The sequence below is a fragment of the Haliotis cracherodii genome, unplaced genomic scaffold (assembly GCF_022045235.1).
Source record: "Haliotis cracherodii isolate W230 unplaced genomic scaffold, xgHalCrac1.p SCAF_13, whole genome shotgun sequence".
NCBI lineage: Eukaryota > Metazoa > Mollusca > Gastropoda > Lepetellida > Haliotidae > Haliotis > Haliotis cracherodii.
The window spans coordinates 381,357-401,272 of NW_027266268.1; positions in this window are offsets into that span (position 1 = coordinate 381,357).

A 19,916-nucleotide genomic window follows, 5' to 3' on the forward strand; every position below is an offset into this window, starting at 1 on the left:
AAAAATCATGACTTGAGGTCGAACTATAAATACATCAGCGATTCGAACTTTTTCACATGCACGACTTTTACGCCATGAGAGTTATTCTGAAAAGTATAAGTTTCAGAACAAAAACGTTTGGTGTGTGGATGCATTCTTACATGGTCCACCCTCATGAAAAAATTGGCGCAATTGCATAGAAATTCAGGACTTGAGGCCGAACTATAAATACATCAGCGATTCGAACTTTTTCGCATGCACGACTTACGCCATGAGAGCTATTCTCAAAAGTATAAGTTTCAGAACAAAAATGTTTGGTGTGTGGATGCATTCTTACATGGTCCACCCTCATGAAAAAAATTGGTGCCTTTGCAAGAAAAATCATGACTTGAGGTCGAACTATAAATACATCAGCGATTCGAACTTTTTCACATGCACGACTTTTACGCCATGAGAGTTATTCTGAAAAGTATAAGTTTCAGAACAAAAATGTTTGGTGTGTGGATGCATTCTTACATGGTCCACCCTCATGAAAAAAATTGGTGCCTTTGCAAGAAAAATCATGACTTGAGGTCGAACTATAAATACATCAGCGATTCGAACTTTTTCACATGCACGACTTTTACGCCATGAGAGTTATTCTGAAAAGTATAAGTTTCAGAACAAAAACGTTTGGTGTGTGGATGCATTCTTACATGGTCCACCCTCATAAAAAAAATTGGCGAAATTGCATAGAACTTCAGGACTTGAGGCCGAACTATAAATACATCAGCGATTCGAACTTTTTCGCATGCACGACTTTTACGCCATGAGAGCTATTCTGAAAAGTATAAGTTTCAGAACAAAAATGTTTGGTGTGTGGATGCATTCTTACATGGTCCACCCTCATGAAAAAAATTGGCGCAATTGCATAAAAATTCAGGACTTGAGGTCGAACTATAAATAAATCAGCGATTCGAACTTTTTCGCATGCACGACTTTTACGCCATGAGAGTTATTCTGAAAAGTATAAGTTTCAGAACAAAAATGTTTGGTGTGTGGATGCATTCTTACATGGTCCACCCTCATGAAAAAAATTGGTGCCTTTGCAAGAAAAACCATGACTTGAGGTCGAACTATAAATACATCAGCGATTCGAACTTTTTCACATGCACGACTTTTACGCCATGAGAGTTATTCTGAAAAGTATAAGTTTCAGAACAAAAATGTTTGGTGTGTGGATGCATTCTTACATGGTCCACCCTCATGAAAAAAATTGGCGCAATTGCATAGAAATTCAGGACTTGAGGCCGAACTATAAATACATCAGCGATTCGAACTTTTTCGCATGCACGACTTACGCCATGAGAGCTATTCTCAAAAGTATAAGTTTCAGAACAAAAATATTTGGTGTGTGGATGCATTCTTACATGGTCCACCCTCATGAAAAAAATTGGCGCATTCGCAAGAAAAATCATGACTTGAGGTCGAACTATAAATACATCAGCGATTCGAACTTTTTCACATGCACGACTTTTACGCCATGAGAGTTATTCTGAAAAGTATAAGTTTCAGAACAAAAATGTTTGGTGTGTGGATGCATTCTTACATGGTCCACCCTCATGAAAAAAATTGGTGCCTTTGCAAGAAAAATCATGACTTGAGGTCGAACTATAAATACATCAGCGATTCGAACTTTTTCACATGCACGACTTTTACGCCATGAGAGTTATTCTGAAAAGTATAAGTTTCAGAACAAAAATGTTTGGTGTGTGGATGCATTCTTACATGGTCCACCCTCATGAAAAAAATTGGCCAAATTGCATAGAAATTCAGGACTTGAGGCCGAACTATAAATACATCAGCGATTCGAACTTTTTCGCATGCACGACTTTTACGCCATGAGAGCTATTCTGAAAAGTATAAGTTTCAGAACAAAAATGTTTGGTGTGTGGATGCATTCTTACATGGTCCACCCTCATGAAAAAAATTGGCGCAATTGCATAAAAATTCAGGACTTGACGTCGAACTATAAATAAATCAGCGATTCGAACTTTTTCGCATGCACGACTTTTACGCCATGAGAGTTATTCTGAAAAGTATAAGTTTCAGAACAAAAATGTTTGGTGTGTGGATGCATTCTTACATGGTCCACCCTCATGAAAAAAATTGGCGCATTTGCAAGAAAAATCATGACTTGAGGTCGAACTATAAATACATCAGCGATTCGAACTTTTTCACATGCACGACTTTTACGCCATGAGAGTTATTCTGAAAAGTATAAGTTTCAGAACAAAAATGTTTGGTGTGTGGATGCATTCTTACATGGTCCACCCTCATGAAAAAAATTGGCGCATTTGCAAAAAAAATCAGGACTTGAGGTCGAACTATAAATATATCAGCGATTCGAACTTTTTCACATGCACGACTTTTACGCCATGAGAGTTATTCTGAAAAGTATAAGTTTCAGAACAAAAATGTTTGGTGTGTGGATGCATTCTTACATGGTCCACCCTCATGAAAAAAATTGGTGCCTTTGCAAGAAAAATCATGACTTGAGGTCGAACTATAAATACATCAGCGATTCGAACTTTTTCACATGCACGACTTTTACGCCATGAGAGTTATTCTGAAAAGTATAAGTTTCAGAACAAAAATGTTTGGTGTGTGGATGCATTCTTACATGGTCCACCCTCATGAAAAAAATTGGCGAAATTGCATTGAAATTCAGGACTTGAGGTCGAACTATAAATATATCAGCGATTCGAACTTTTTCACATGCACGACTTTTACGCCATGAGAGTTATTCTGAAAAGTATAAGTTTCAGAACAAAAATGTTTGGTGTGTGGATGCATTCTTACATGGTCCACCCTCATGAAAAAAATTGGTGCCTTTGCAAGAAAAATCATGACTTGAGGTCGAACTATAAATACATCAGCGATTCGAACTTTTTCACATGCACGACTTTTACGCCATGAGAGTTATTCTGAAAAGTATAAGTTTCAGAACAAAAATGTTTGGTGTGTGGATGCATTCTTACATGGTCCACCCTCATGAAAAAAATTGGCAAAATTGCATAGAAATTCAGGACTTGAGGCCGAACTATAAATACATCAGCGATTCGAACTTTTTCACATGCACGACTTTTACGCCATGAGAGCTATTCTGAAAAGTATAAGTTTCAGAACAAAAATGTTTGGTGTGTGGATGCATTCTTACATGGTCCACCCTCATGAAAAAAATTGGCCAAATTGCATAGAAATTCAGGACTTGAGGCCGAACTATAAATACATCAGCGATTCGAACTTTTTCGCATGCACGACTTTTACGCCATGAGAGCTATTCTGAAAAGTATAAGTTTCAGAACAAAAATGTTTGGTGTGTGGATGCATTCTTACATGGTCCACCCTCATGAAAAAAATTGGCGCAATTGCATAAAAATTCAGGACTTGAGGTCGAACTATAAATAAATCAGCGATTCGAACTTTTTCGCATGGACGACTTTTACGCCATGAGAGTTATTCTGAAAAGTATAAGTTTCAGAACAAAAATGTTTGGTGTGTGGATGCATTCTTACATGGTCCACCCTCATGAAAAAAATTGGCGCATTTGCAAGAAAAATCATGACTTGAGGTCGAACTATAAATACATCAGCGATTCGAACTTTTTCACATGCACGACTTTTACGCCATGAGAGTTATTCTGAAAAGTATAAGTTTCAGAACAAAAATGTTTGGTGTGTGGATGCATTCTTACATGGTCCACCCTCATGAAAAAAATTGGTGCCTTTGCAAGAAAAATCATGACTTGAGGTCGAACTATAAATACATCAGCGATTCGAACTTTTTCACATGCACGACTTTTACGCCATGAGAGTTATTCTGAAAAGTATAAGTTTCAGAACAAAAACGTTTGGTGTGTGGATGCATTCTTACATGGTCCACCCTCATGAAAAAATTGGCGCAATTGCATAGAAATTCAGGACTTGAGGCCGAACTATAAATACATCAGCGATTCGAACTTTTTCGCATGCACGACTTACGCCATGAGAGCTATTCTCAAAAGTATAAGTTTCAGAACAAAAATGTTTGGTGTGTGGATGCATTCTTACATGGTCCACCCTCATGAAAAAAATTGGCGCATTTGCAAGAAAAATCATGACTTGAGGTCGAACTATAAATACATCAGCGATTCGAACTTTTTCACATGCACGACTTTTACGCCATGAGAGTTATTCTGAAAAGTATAAGTTTCAGAACAAAAATGTTTGGTGTGTGGATGCATTCTTACATGGTCCACACTCATGAAAAAAATTGGTGCCTTTGCAAGAAAAATCATGACTTGAGGTCGAACTATAAATACATCAGCGATTCGAACTTTTTCACATGCACGACTTTTACGCCATGAGAGTTATTCTGAAAAGTATAAGTTTCAGAACAAAAATGTTTGGTGTGTGGATGCATTCTTACATGGTCCACCCTCATAAAAAAAATTGGCGAAATTGCATAGAACTTCAGGACTTGAGGCCGAACTATAAATACATCAGCGATTCGAACTTTTTCGCATGCACGACTTTTACGCCATGAGAGCTATTCTGAAAAGTATAAGTTTCAGAACAAAAATGTTTGGTGTGTGGATGCATTCTTACATGGTCCACCCTCATGAAAAAAATTGGCGCAATTGCATAAAAATTCAGGACTTGAGGTCGAACTATAAATAAATCAGCGATTCGAACTTTTTCGCATGCACGACTTTTACGCCATGAGAGTTATTCTGAAAAGTATAAGTTTCAGAACAAAAATGTTTGGTGTGTGGATGCATTCTTACATGGTCCACACTCATGAAAAAAATTGGTGCCTTTGCAAGAAAAACCATGACTTGAGGTCGAACTATAAATACATCAGCGATTCGAACTTTTTCACATGCACGACTTTTACGCCATGAGAGTTATTCTGAAAAGTATAAGTTTCAGAACAAAAATGTTTGGTGTGTGGATGCATTCTTACATGGTCCACCCTCATGAAAAAAATTGGCGCAATTGCATAGAAATTCAGGACTTGAGGCCGAACTATAAATACATCAGCGATTCGAACTTTTTCGCATGCACGACTTACGCCATGAGAGCTATTCTCAAAAGTATAAGTTTCAGAACAAAAATATTTGGTGTGTGGATGCATTCTTACATGGTCCACCCTCATGAAAAAAATTGGCGCATTCGCAAGAAAAATCATGACTTGAGGTCGAACTATAAATACATCAGCGATTCGAACTTTTTCACATGCACGACTTTTACGCCATGAGAGTTATTCTGAAAAGTATAAGTTTCAGAACAAAAATGTTTGGTGTGTGGATGCATTCTTACATGGTCCACCCTCATGAAAAAATTGGTGCCTTTGCAAGAAAAATCATGACTTGAGGTCGAACTATAAATACATCAGCGATTCGAACTTTTTCACATGCACGACTTTTACGCCATGAGAGTTATTCTGAAAAGTATAAGTTTCAGAACAAAAATGTTTGGTGTGTGGATGCATTCTTACATGGTCCACCCTCATGAAAAAAATTGGCCAAATTGCATAGAAATTCAGGACTTGAGGCCGAACTATAAATAAATCAGCGATTCGAACTTTTTCGCATGCACGACTTTTACGCCATGAGAGCTATTCTGAAAAGTATAAGTTTCAGAACAAAAATGTTTGGTGTGTGGATGCATTCTTACATGGTCCACCCTCATGAAAAAAATTGGCGCAATTGCATAAAAATTCAGGACTTGACGTCGAACTATAAATAAATCAGCGATTCGAACTTTTTCGCATGCACGACTTTTACGCCATGAGAGTTATTCTGAAAAGTATAAGTTTCAGAACAAAAATGTTTGGTGTGTGGATGCATTCTTACATGGTCCACCCTCATGAAAAAAATTGGCGCATTTGCAAGAAAAATCATGACTTGAGGTCGAACTATAAATACATCAGCGATTCGAACTTTTTCACATGCACGACTTTTACGCCATGAGAGTTATTCTGAAAAGTATAAGTTTCAGAACAAAAATGTTTGGTGTGTGGATGCATTCTTACATGGTCCACCCTCATGAAAAAAATTGGCGCATTTGCAAAAAAAATCAGGACTTGAGGTCGAACTATAAATATATCAGCGATTCGAACTTTTTCACATGCACGACTTTTACGCCATGAGAGTTATTCTGAAAAGTATAAGTTTCAGAACAAAAATGTTTGGTGTGTGGATGCATTCTTACATGGTCCACCCTCATGAAAAAAATTGGTGCCTTTGCAAGAAAAATCATGACTTGAGGTCGAACTATAAATACATCAGCGATTCGAACTTTTTCACATGCACGACTTTTACGCCATGAGAGTTATTCTGAAAAGTATAAGTTTCAGAACAAAAATGTTTGGTGTGTGGATGCATTCTTACATGGTCCACCCTCATGAAAAAAATTGGCGAAATTGCATTGAAATTCAGGACTTGAGGTCGAACTATAAATATATCAGCGATTCGAACTTTTTCACATGCACGACTTTTACGCCATGAGAGTTATTCTGAAAAGTATAAGTTTCAGAACAAAAATGTTTGGTGTGTGGATGCATTCTTACATGGTCCACACTCATGAAAAAAATTGGTGCCTTTGCAAGAAAAACCATGACTTGAGGTCGAACTATAAATACATCAGCGATTCGAACTTTTTCACATGCACGACTTTTACGCCATGAGAGTTATTCTGAAAAGTATAAGTTTCAGAACAAAAATGTTTGGTGTGTGGATGCATTCTTACATGGTCCACCCTCATGAAAAAAATTGGCGCAATTGCATAGAAATTCAGGACTTGAGGCCGAACTATAAATACATCAGCGATTCGAACTTTTTCGCATGCACGACTTACGCCATGAGAGCTATTCTCAAAAGTATAAGTTTCAGAACAAAAATATTTGGTGTGTGGATGCATTCTTACATGGTCCACCCTCATGAAAAAAATTGGCGCATTCGCAAGAAAAATCATGACTTGAGGTCGAACTATAAATACATCAGCGATTCGAACTTTTTCACATGCACGACTTTTACGCCATGAGAGTTATTCTGAAAAGTATAAGTTTCAGAACAAAAATGTTTGGTGTGTGGATGCATTCTTACATGGTCCACCCTCATGAAAAAATTGGTGCCTTTGCAAGAAAAATCATGACTTGAGGTCGAACTATAAATACATCAGCGATTCGAACTTTTTCACATGCACGACTTTTACGCCATGAGAGTTATTCTGAAAAGTATAAGTTTCAGAACAAAAATGTTTGGTGTGTGGATGCATTCTTACATGGTCCACCCTCATGAAAAAAATTGGCCAAATTGCATAGAAATTCAGGACTTGAGGCCGAACTATAAATAAATCAGCGATTCGAACTTTTTCGCATGCACGACTTTTACGCCATGAGAGCTATTCTGAAAAGTATAAGTTTCAGAACAAAAATGTTTGGTGTGTGGATGCATTCTTACATGGTCCACCCTCATGAAAAAAATTGGCGCAATTGCATAAAAATTCAGGACTTGACGTCGAACTATAAATAAATCAGCGATTCGAACTTTTTCGCATGCACGACTTTTACGCCATGAGAGTTATTCTGAAAAGTATAAGTTTCAGAACAAAAATGTTTGGTGTGTGGATGCATTCTTACATGGTCCACCCTCATGAAAAAAATTGGCGCATTTGCAAGAAAAATCATGACTTGAGGTCGAACTATAAATACATCAGCGATTCGAACTTTTTCACATGCACGACTTTTACGCCATGAGAGTTATTCTGAAAAGTATAAGTTTCAGAACAAAAATGTTTGGTGTGTGGATGCATTCTTACATGGTCCACCCTCATGAAAAAAATTGGCGCATTTGCAAAAAAAATCAGGACTTGAGGTCGAACTATAAATATATCAGCGATTCGAACTTTTTCACATGCACGACTTTTACGCCATGAGAGTTATTCTGAAAAGTATAAGTTTCAGAACAAAAATGTTTGGTGTGTGGATGCATTCTTACATGGTCCACCCTCATGAAAAAAATTGGTGCCTTTGCAAGAAAAATCATGACTTGAGGTCGAACTATAAATACATCAGCGATTCGAACTTTTTCACATGCACGACTTTTACGCCATGAGAGTTATTCTGAAAAGTATAAGTTTCAGAACAAAAATGTTTGGTGTGTGGATGCATTCTTACATGGTCCACCCTCATGAAAAAAATTGGCGAAATTGCATTGAAATTCAGGACTTGAGGTCGAACTATAAATATATCAGCGATTCGAACTTTTTCACATGCACGACTTTTACGCCATGAGAGTTATTCTGAAAAGTATAAGTTTCAGAACAAAAATGTTTGGTGTGTGGATGCATTCTTACATGGTCCACCCTCATGAAAAAAATTGGTGCCTTTGCAAGAAAAATCATGACTTGAGGTCGAACTATAAATACATCAGCGATTCGAACTTTTTCACATGCACGACTTTTACGCCATGAGAGTTATTCTGAAAAGTATAAGTTTCAGAACAAAAATGTTTGGTGTGTGGATGCATTCTTACATGGTCCACCCTCATGAAAAAAATTGGCAAAATTGCATAGAAATTCAGGACTTGAGGCCGAACTATAAATACATCAGCGATTCGAACTTTTTCACATGCACGACTTTTACGCCATGAGAGCTATTCTGAAAAGTATAAGTTTCAGAACAAAAATGTTTGGTGTGTGGATGCATTCTTACATGGTCCACCCTCATGAAAAAAATTGGCGCAATTGCATAAAAATTCAGGACTTGACGTCGAACTATAAATAAATCAGCGATTCGAACTTTTTCGCATGCACGACTTTTACGCCATGAGAGTTATTCTGAAAAGTATAAGTTTCAGAACAAAAATGTTTGGTGTGTGGATGCATTCTTACATGGTCCACCCTCATGAAAAAAATTGGCGCATTTGCAAGAAAAATCATGACTTGAGGTCGAACTATAAATACATCAGCGATTCGAACTTTTTCACATGCACGACTTTTACGCCATGAGAGTTATTCTGAAAAGTATAAGTTTCAGAACAAAAATGTTTGGTGTGTGGATGCATTCTTACATGGTCCACCCTCATGAAAAAAATTGGCGCATTTGCAAAAAAAATCAGGACTTGAGGTCGAACTATAAATATATCAGCGATTCGAACTTTTTCACATGCACGACTTTTACGCCATGAGAGTTATTCTGAAAAGTATAAGTTTCAGAACAAAAATGTTTGGTGTGTGGATGCATTCTTACATGGTCCACCCTCATGAAAAAAATTGGTGCCTTTGCAAGAAAAATCATGACTTGAGGTCGAACTATAAATACATCAGCGATTCGAACTTTTTCACATGCACGACTTTTACGCCATGAGAGTTATTCTGAAAAGTATAAGTTTCAGAACAAAAATGTTTGGTGTGTGGATGCATTCTTACATGGTCCACCCTCATGAAAAAAATTGGCGAAATTGCATTGAAATTCAGGACTTGAGGTCGAACTATAAATATATCAGCGATTCGAACTTTTTCACATGCACGACTTTTACGCCATGAGAGTTATTCTGAAAAGTATAAGTTTCAGAACAAAAATGTTTGGTGTGTGGATGCATTCTTACATGGTCCACCCTCATGAAAAAAATTGGTGCCTTTGCAAGAAAAATCATGACTTGAGGTCGAACTATAAATACATCAGCGATTCGAACTTTTTCACATGCACGACTTTTACGCCATGAGAGTTATTCTGAAAAGTATAAGTTTCAGAACAAAAATGTTTGGTGTGTGGATGCATTCTTACATGGTCCACCCTCATGAAAAAAATTGGCAAAATTGCATAGAAATTCAGGACTTGAGGCCGAACTATAAATACATCAGCGATTCGAACTTTTTCACATGCACGACTTTTACGCCATGAGAGCTATTCTGAAAAGTATAAGTTTCAGAACAAAAATGTTTGGTGTGTGGATGCATTCTTACATGGTCCACCCTCATGAAAAAAATTGGCGCAATTGCATAAAAATTCAGGACTTGAGGTCGAACTATAAATAAATCAGCGATTCGAACTTTTTCGCATGCACGACTTTTACGCCATGAGAGTTATTCTGAAAAGTATAAGTTTCAGAACAAAAATGTTTGGTGTGTGGATGCATTCTTACATGGTCCACCCTCATGAAAAAAATTGGCGCATTTGAAAGAAAAATCATGACTTGAGGTCGAACTATAAATACATCAGCGATTCGAACTTTTTCACATGCACGACTTTTACGCCATGAGAGTTATTCTGAAAAGTATAAGTTTCAGAACAAAAATGTTTGGTGTGTGGATGCATTCTTACATGGTCCACCCTCATGAAAAAAATTGGTGCCTTTGCAAGAAAAATCATGACTTGAGGTCGAACTATAAATACATCAGCGATTCGAACTTTTTCACATGCACGACTTTTACGCCATGAGAGTTATTCTGAAAAGTATAAGTTTCAGAACAAAAATGTTTGGTGTGTGGATGCATTCTTACATGGTCCACCCTCATGAAAAAAATTGGCGCAATTGCATAGAAATTCAGGACTTGAGGCCGAACTATAAATACATCAGCGATTCGAACTTTTTATCATGCACGACTTACGCCATGAGAGTTATTCTGAAAAGTATAAGTTTCAGAACAAAAATGTTTGGTGTGTGGATGCATTCTTACATGGTCCACCCTCATGAAAAAAATTGGTGCCTTTGCAAGAAAAATCATGACTTGAGGTCGAACTATAAATACATCAGCGATTCGAACTTTTTCACATGCACGACTTTTACGCCATGAGAGTTATTCTGAAAAGTATAAGTTTCAGAACAAAAATGTTTGGTGTGTGGATGCATTCTTACATGGTCCACCCTCATGAAAAAAATTGGCGCAATTGCATAGAAATTCAGGACTTGAGGCCGAACTATAAATACATCAGCGATTCGAACTTTTTCTCATGCACGACTTACGCCATGAGAGCTATTCTCAAAAGTATAAGTTTCAGAACAAAAATGTTTGGTGTGTGGATGCATTCTTACATGGTCCACCCTCATGAAAAAAATTGGCGCATTCGCAAGAAAAATCATGACTTGAGGTCGAACTATAAATACATCAGCGATTCGAACTTTTTCACATGCACGACTTTTACGCCATGAGAGTTATTCTGAAAAGTATAAGTTTCAGAACAAAAATGTTTGGTGTGTGGATGCATTCTTACATGGTCCACCCTCATGAAAAAAATTGGAGAAATTGCATAGAAATTCAGGACTTGAGGCCGAACTATAAATACATCAGCGATTCGAACTTTTTCGCATGCACGACTTTTACGCCATGAGAGCTATTCTGAAAAGTATAAGTTTCAGAACAAAAATGTTTGGTGTGTGGATGCATTCTTACATGGTCCACCCTCATGAAAAAAATTGGCGCAATTGCATAAAAATTCAGGACTTGAGGTCGAACTATAAATAAATCACCGATTCGAACTTTTTCTCATGCACGACTTTTACGCCATGAGAGTTATTCTGAAAAGTATAAGTTTCAGAACAAAAATGTTTGGTGTGTGGATGCATTCTTACATGGTCCACCCTCATGAAAAAAATTGGCGCATTTGCAAGAAAAATCATGACTTGAGGTCGAACTATAAATACATCAGCGATTCGAACTTTTTCACATGCACGACTTTTACGCCATGAGAGTTATTCTGAAAAGTATAAGTTTCAGAACAAAAATGTTTGGTGTGTGGATGCATTCTTACATGGTCCACCCTCATGAAAAAAATTGGTGCCTTTGCAAGAAAAATCATGACTTGAGGTCGAACTATAAATACATCAGCGATTCGAACTTTTTCACATGCACGACTTTTACGCCATGAGAGTTATTCTGAAAAGTATAAGTTTCAGAACAAAAATGTTTGGTGTGTGGATGCATTCTTACATGGTCCACCCTCATGAAAAAAATTGGCGCAATTGCATAGAAATTCAGGACTTGAGGCCGAACTATAAATACATCAGCGATTCGAACTTTTTCTCATGCACGACTTTTACGCCATGAGAGTTATTCTGAAAAGTATAAGTTTCAGAACAAAAATGTTTGGTGTGTGGATGCATTCTTACATGGTCCACCCTCATGAAAAAAATTGGTGCCTTTGCAAGAAAAATCATGACTTGAGGTCGAACTATAAATACATCAGCGATTCGAACTTTTTCACATGCACGACTTTTACGCCATGAGAGTTATTCTGAAAAGTATAAGTTTCAGAACAAAAATGTTTGGTGTGTGGATGCATTCTTACATGGTCCACCCTCATGAAAAAAATTGGCGCAATTGCATAGAAATTCAGGACTTGAGGCCGAACTATAAATACATCAGCGATTCGAACTTTTTCTCATGCACGACATACGCCATGAGAGCTATTCTCAAAAGTATAAGTTTCAGAACAAAAATGTTTGGTGTGTGGATGCATTCTTACATGGTCCACCCTCATGAAAAAAATTGGCGCATTCGCAAGAAAAATCATGACTTGAGGTCGAACTATAAATACATCAGCGATTCGAACTTTTTCACATGCACGACTTTTACGCCATGAGAGTTATTCTGAAAAGTATAAGTTTCAGAACAAAAATGTTTGGTGTGTGGATGCATTCTTACATGGTCCACCCTCATGAAAAAAATTGGTGCCTTTGCAAGAAAAATCATGACTTGAGGTCGAACTATAAATACATCAGCGATTCGAACTTTTTCACATGCACGACTTTTACGCCATGAGAGTTATTCTGAAAAGTATAAGTTTCAGAACAAAAATGTTTGGTGTGTGGATGCATTCTTACATGGTCCACCCTCATGAAAAAAATTGGCGAAATTGCATAGAAATTCAGGACTTGAGGCCGAACTATAAATACATCAGCGATTCGAACTTTTTCGCATGCACGACTTTTACGCCATGAGAGCTATTCTGAAAAGTATAAGTTTCAGAACAAAAATGTTTGGTGTGTGGATGCATTCTTACATGGTCCACCCTCATGAAAAAAATTGGCGCAATTGCATAAAAATTCAGGACTTGACGTCGAACTATAAATAAATCAGCGATTCGAACTTTTTCGCATGCACGACTTTTACGCCATGAGAGTTATTCTGAAAAGTATAAGTTTCAGAACAAAAATGTTTGGTGTGTGGATGCATTCTTACATGGTCCACCCTCATGAAAAAAATTGGCGCATTTGCAAGAAAAATCATGACTTGAGGTCGAACTATAAATACATCAGCGATTCGAACTTTTTCACATGCACGACTTTTACGCCATGAGAGTTATTCTGAAAAGTATAAGTTTCAGAACAAAAATGTTTGGTGTGTGGATGCATTCTTACATGGTCCACCCTCATGAAAAAAATTGGCGCATTTGCAAGAAAAATCATGACTTGAGGTCGAACTATAAATACATCAGCGATTCGAACTTTTTCACATGCACGACTTTTACGCCATGAGAGTTATTCTGAAAAGTATAAGTTTCAGAACAAAAATGTTTGGTGTGTGGATGCATTCTTACATGGTCCACCCTCATGAAAAAAATTGGTGCCTTTGCAAGAAAAATCATGACTTGAGGTCGAACTATAAATACATCAGCGATTCGAACTTTTTCACATGCACGACTTTTACGCCATGAGAGTTATTCTGAAAAGTATAAGTTTCAGAACAAAAATGTTTGGTGTGTGGATGCATTCTTACATGGTCCACCCTCATGAAAAAAATTGGCGCAATTGCATAGAAATTCAGGACTTGAGGCCGAACTATAAATACATCAGCGATTCGAACTTTTTCTCATGCACGACTTTTACGCCATGAGAGTTATTCTGAAAAGTATAAGTTTCAGAACAAAAATGTTTGGTGTGTGGATGCATTCTTACATGGTCCACCCTCATGAAAAAAATTGGTGCCTTTGCAAGAAAAATCATGACTTGAGGTCGAACTATAAATACATCAGCGATTCGAACTTTTTCACATGCACGACTTTTACGCCATGAGAGTTATTCTGAAAAGTATAAGTTTCAGAACAAAAATGTTTGGTGTGTGGATGCATTCTTACATGGTCCACCCTCATGAAAAAAATTGGCGCAATTGCATAGAAATTCAGGACTTGAGGCCGAACTATAAATACATCAGCGATTCGAACTTTTTCTCATGCACGACTTACGCCATGAGAGTTATTCTCAAAAGTATAAGTTTCAGAACAAAAATGTTTGGTGTGTGGATGCATTCTTACATGGTCCACCCTCATGAAAAAAATTGGCGCATTCGCAAGAAAAATCATGACTTGAGGTCGAACTATAAATACATCAGCGATTCGAACTTTTTCACATGCACGACTTTTACGCCATGAGAGTTATTCTGAAAAGTATAAGTTTCAGAACAAAAATGTTTGGTGTGTGGATGCATTCTTACATGGTCCACCCTCATGAAAAAAATTGGTGCCTTTGCAAGAAAAATCATGACTTGAGGTCGAACTATAAATACATCAGCGATTCGAACTTTTTCACATGCACGACTTTTACGCCATGAGAGTTATTCTGAAAAGTATAAGTTTCAGAACAAAAATGTTTGGTGTGTGGATGCATTCTTACATAGTCCACCCTCATGAAAAAAATTGGCGAAATTGCATAGAAATTCAGGACTTGAGGCCGAACTATAAATACATCAGCGATTCGAACTTTTTCACATGCACGACATACGCCATGAGAGCTATTCTCAAAAGTATAAGTTTCAGAACAAAAATGTTTGGTGTGTGGATGCATTCTTACATGGTCCACCCTCATGAAAAAAATTGGCGCATTCGCAAGAAAAATCATGACTTGAGGTCGAACTATAAATACATCAGCGATTCGAACTTTTTCACATGTACGACTTTTACGCCATTAGAGTTATTCTGAAAAGTATAAGTTTCAGAACAAAAATGTTTGGTGTGTGGATGCATTCTTACATGGTCCACCCTCATGAAAAAAATTGGTGCCTTTGCAAGAAAAATCATGACTTGAGGTCGAACTATAAATACATCAGCGATTCGAACTTTTTCACATGCACGACTTTTACGCCATGAGAGTTATTCTGAAAAGTATAAGTTTCAGAACAAAAATGTTTGGTGTGTGGATGCATTCTTACATGGTCCACCCTCATGAAAAAAATTGGCGAAATTGCATAGAAATTCAGGACTTGAGGCCGAACTATAAATACATCAGCGATTCGAACTTTTTCGCATGCACGACTTTTACGCCATGAGAGCTATTCTGAAAAGTATAAGTTTCAGAACAAAAATGTTTGGTGTGTGGATGCATTCTTACATGGTCCACCCTCATGAAAAAAATTGGCGCAATTGCATAAAAATTCAGGACTTGACGTCGAACTATAAATAAATCAGCGATTCGAACTTTTTCGCATGCACGACTTTTACGCCATGAGAGTTATTCTGAAAAGTATAAGTTTCAGAACAAAAATGTTTGGTGTGTGGATGCATTCTTACATGGTCCACCCTCATGAAAAAAATTGGCGCATTTGCAAGAAAAATCATGACTTGAGGTCGAACTATAAATACATCAGCGATTCGAACTTTTTCACATGCACGACTTTTACGCCATGAGAGTTATTCTGAAAAGTATAAGTTTCAGAACAAAAATGTTTGGTGTGTGGATGCATTCTTACATGGTCCACCCTCATGAAAAAAATTGGCGCATTTGCAAGAAAAATCATGACTTGAGGTCGAACTATAAATACATCAGCGATTCGAACTTTTTCACATGCACGACTTTTACGCCATGAGAGTTATTCTGAAAAGTATACGTTTCAGAACAAAAATGTTTGGTGTGTGGATGCATTCTTACATGGTCCACCCTCATGAAAAAAATTGGTGCCTTTGCAAGAAAAATCATGACTTGAGGTCGAACTATAAATACATCAGCGATTCGAACTTTTTCACATGCACGACTTTTACGCCATGAGAGTTATTCTGAAAAGTATAAGTTTCAGAACAAAAATGTTTGGTGTGTGGATGCATTCTTACATGGTCCACCCTCATGAAAAAAATTGGCGCAATTGCATAGAAATTCAGGACTTGAGGCCGAACTATAAATACATCAGCGATTCGAACTTTTTCTCATGCACGACTTTTACGCCATGAGAGTTATTCTGAAAAGTATAAGTTTCAGAACAAAAATGTTTGGTGTGTGGATGCATTCTTACATGGTCCACCCTCATGAAAAAAATTGGTGCCTTTGCAAGAAAAATCATGACTTGAGGTCGAACTATAAATACATCAGCGATTCGAACTTTTTCACATGCACGACTTTTACGCCATGAGAGTTATTCTGAAAAGTATAAGTTTCAGAACAAAAATGTTTGGTGTGTGGATGCATTCTTACATGGTCCACCCTCATGAAAAAAATTGGCGCAATTGCATAGAAATTCAGGACTTGAGGCCGAACTATAAATACATCAGCGATTCGAACTTTTTCTCATGCACGACTTACGCCATGAGAGTTATTCTCAAAAGTATAAGTTTCAGAACAAAAATGTTTGGTGTGTGGATGCATTCTTACATGGTCCACCCTCATGAAAAAAATTGGCGCATTCGCAAGAAAAATCATGACTTGAGGTCGAACTATAAATACATCAGCGATTCGAACTTTTTCACATGCACGACTTTTACGCCATGAGAGTTATTCTGAAAAGTATAAGTTTCAGAACAAAAATGTTTGGTGTGTGGATGCATTCTTACATGGTCCACCCTCATGAAAAAAATTGGTGCCTTTGCAAGAAAAATCATGACTTGAGGTCGAACTATAAATACATCAGCGATTCGAACTTTTTCACATGCACGACTTTTACGCCATGAGAGTTATTCTGAAAAGTATAAGTTTCAGAACAAAAATGTTTGGTGTGTGGATGCATTCTTACATGGTCCACCCTCATGAAAAAAATTGGCGAAATTGCATAGAAATTCAGGACTTGAGGCCGAACTATAAATACATCAGCGATTCGAACTTTTTCACATGCACGACTTACGCCATGAGAGCTATTCTCAAAAGTATAAGTTTCAGAACAAAAATGTTTGGTGTGTGGATGCATTCTTACATGGTCCACCCTCATGAAAAAAATTGGCGCATTCGCAAGAAAAATCATGACTTGAGGTCGAACTATAAATACATCAGCGATTCGAACTTTTTCACATGCACGACTTTTACGCCATGAGAGTTATTCTGAAAAGTATAAGTTTCAGAACAAAAATGTTTGGTGTGTGGATGCATTCTTACATGGTCCACCCTCATGAAAAAAATTGGTGCCTTTGCAAGAAAAATCATGACTTGAGGTCGAACTATAAATACATCAGCGATTCGAACTTTTTCACATGCACGACTTTTACGCCATGAGAGTTATTCTGAAAAGTATAAGTTTCAGAACAAAAATATTTGGTGTGTGGATGCATTCTTACATGGTCCACCCTCATGAAAAAAATTGGCGAAATTGCATAGAAATTCAGGACTTGAAGCCGAACTATAAATACATCAGCGATTCGAACTTTTTCGCATGCACGACTTTTACGCCATGAGAGTTATTCTGAAAAGTATAAGTTTCAGAACAAAAATGTTTGGTGTGTGGATGCATTCTTACATGGTCCACCCTCATGAAAAAAATTGGCGCAATTGCATAACAATTCAGGACTTGAGGTCGAACTATAAATAAATCAGCGATTCGAACTTTTTCACATGCACGACTTTTACGCCATGAGAGTTATTCTGAAAAGTATAAGTTTCAGAACAAAAATGTTTGGTGTGTGGATGCATTCTTACATGGTCCACCCTCATGAAAAAAATTGGTGCCTTTGCAAGAAAAATCATGACTTGAGGTCGAACTATAAATACATCAGCGATTCGAACTTTTTCACATGCACGACTTTTACGCCATGAGAGTTATTCTGAAAAGTATAAGCTTCAGAACAAAAATGTTTGGTGTGTGGATGCATTCTTACATGGTCCACCCTCATGAAAAAAATTGGCGCAATTGCAAAGAAATTCAGGACTTGAGGTCGAACTATAAATACATCAGCGATTCGAACTTTTTCTCATGCACGACTTACGCCATGAGAGTTATTCTGAAAAGTATAAGTTTCAGAACAAAAATGTTTGGTGTGTGGATGCATTCTTACATGGTCCACCCTCATGAAAAAAATTGGTGCCTTTGCAAGAAAAATCATGACTTGAGGTCGAACTATAAATACATCAGCGATTCGAACTTTTTCACATGCACGACTTTTACGCCATGAGAGTTATTCTGAAAAGTATAAGTTTCAGAACAAAAATGTTTGGTGTGTGGATGCATTCTTACATGGTCCACCCTCATGAAAAAAATTGGCGCAATTGCATAGAAATTCAGGACTTGAGGCCGAACTATAAATACATCAGCGATTCGAACTTTTTCTCATGCACGACTTACGCCATGAGAGCTATTCTCAAAAGCATAAGTTTCAGAACAAAAATGTTTGGTGTGTGGATGCATTCTTACATGGTCCACCCTCATGAAAAAAATTGGCGCATTCGCAAGAAAAATCATGACTTGAGGTCGAACTATAAATACATCAGCGATTCGAACTTTTTCACATGCACGACTTTTACGCCATGAGAGTTATTCTGAAAAGTATAAGTTTCAGAACAAAAATGTTTGGTGTGTGGATGCATTCTTACATGGTCCACCCTCATGAAAAAAATTGGCGCATTCGCAAGAAAAATTATGACTTGAGGTCGAACTATAAATACATCAGCGATTCGAACTTTTTCGCATGCACGACTTTTACGCCATGAGAGCTATTCTGAAAAGTATAAGTTTCAGAACAAAAATGTTTGGTGTGTGGATGCATTCTTACATGGTCCACCCTCATGAAAAAAATTGGCGCAATTGCATAAAAATTCAGGACTTGAGGTCGAACTATAAATAAATCACCGATTCGAACTTTTTCTCATGCACGACTTTTACGCCATGAGAGTTATTCTGAAAAGTATAAGTTTCAGAACAAAAATGTTTGGTGTGTGGATGCATTCTTACATGGTCCACCCTCATGAAAAAAATTGGCGCATTTGCAAGAAAAATCATGACTTGAGGTCGAACTATAAATACATCAGCGATTCGAACTTTTTCACATGCACGACTTTTACGCCATGAGAGTTATTCTGAAAAGTATAAGTTTCAGAACAAAAATGTTTGGTGTGTGGATGCATTCTTACATGGTCCACCCTCATGAAAAAAATTGGTGCCTTTGCAAGAAAAATCATGACTTGAGGTCGAACTATAAATACATCAGCGATTCGAACTTTTTCTCATGCACGACTTTTACGCCATGAGAGTTATTCTGAAAAGTATAAGTTTCAGAACAAAAATGTTTGGTGTGTGGATGCATTCTTACATGGTCCACCCTCATGAAAAAAATTGGCGCAATTGCATAGAAATTCAGGACTTGAGGCCGAACTATAAATACATCAGCGATTCGAACTTTTTCTCATGCACGACATACGCCATGAGAGCTATTCTCAAAAGTATAAGTTTCAGAACAAAAATGTTTGGTGTGTGGATGCATTCTTACATGGTCCACCCTCATGAAAAAAATTGGCGCATTCGCAAGAAAAATCATGACTTGAGGTCGAACTATAAATACATCAGCGATTCGAACTTTTTCACATGCACGACTTTTACGCCATGAGAGTTATTCTGAAAAGTATAAGTTTCAGAACAAAAATGTTTGGTGTGTGGATGCATTCTTACATGGTCCACCCTCATGAAAAAAATTGGTGCCTTTGCAAGAAAAATCATGACTTGAGGTCGAACTATAAATACATCAGCGATTCGAACTTTTTCACATGCACGACTTTTACGCCATGAGAG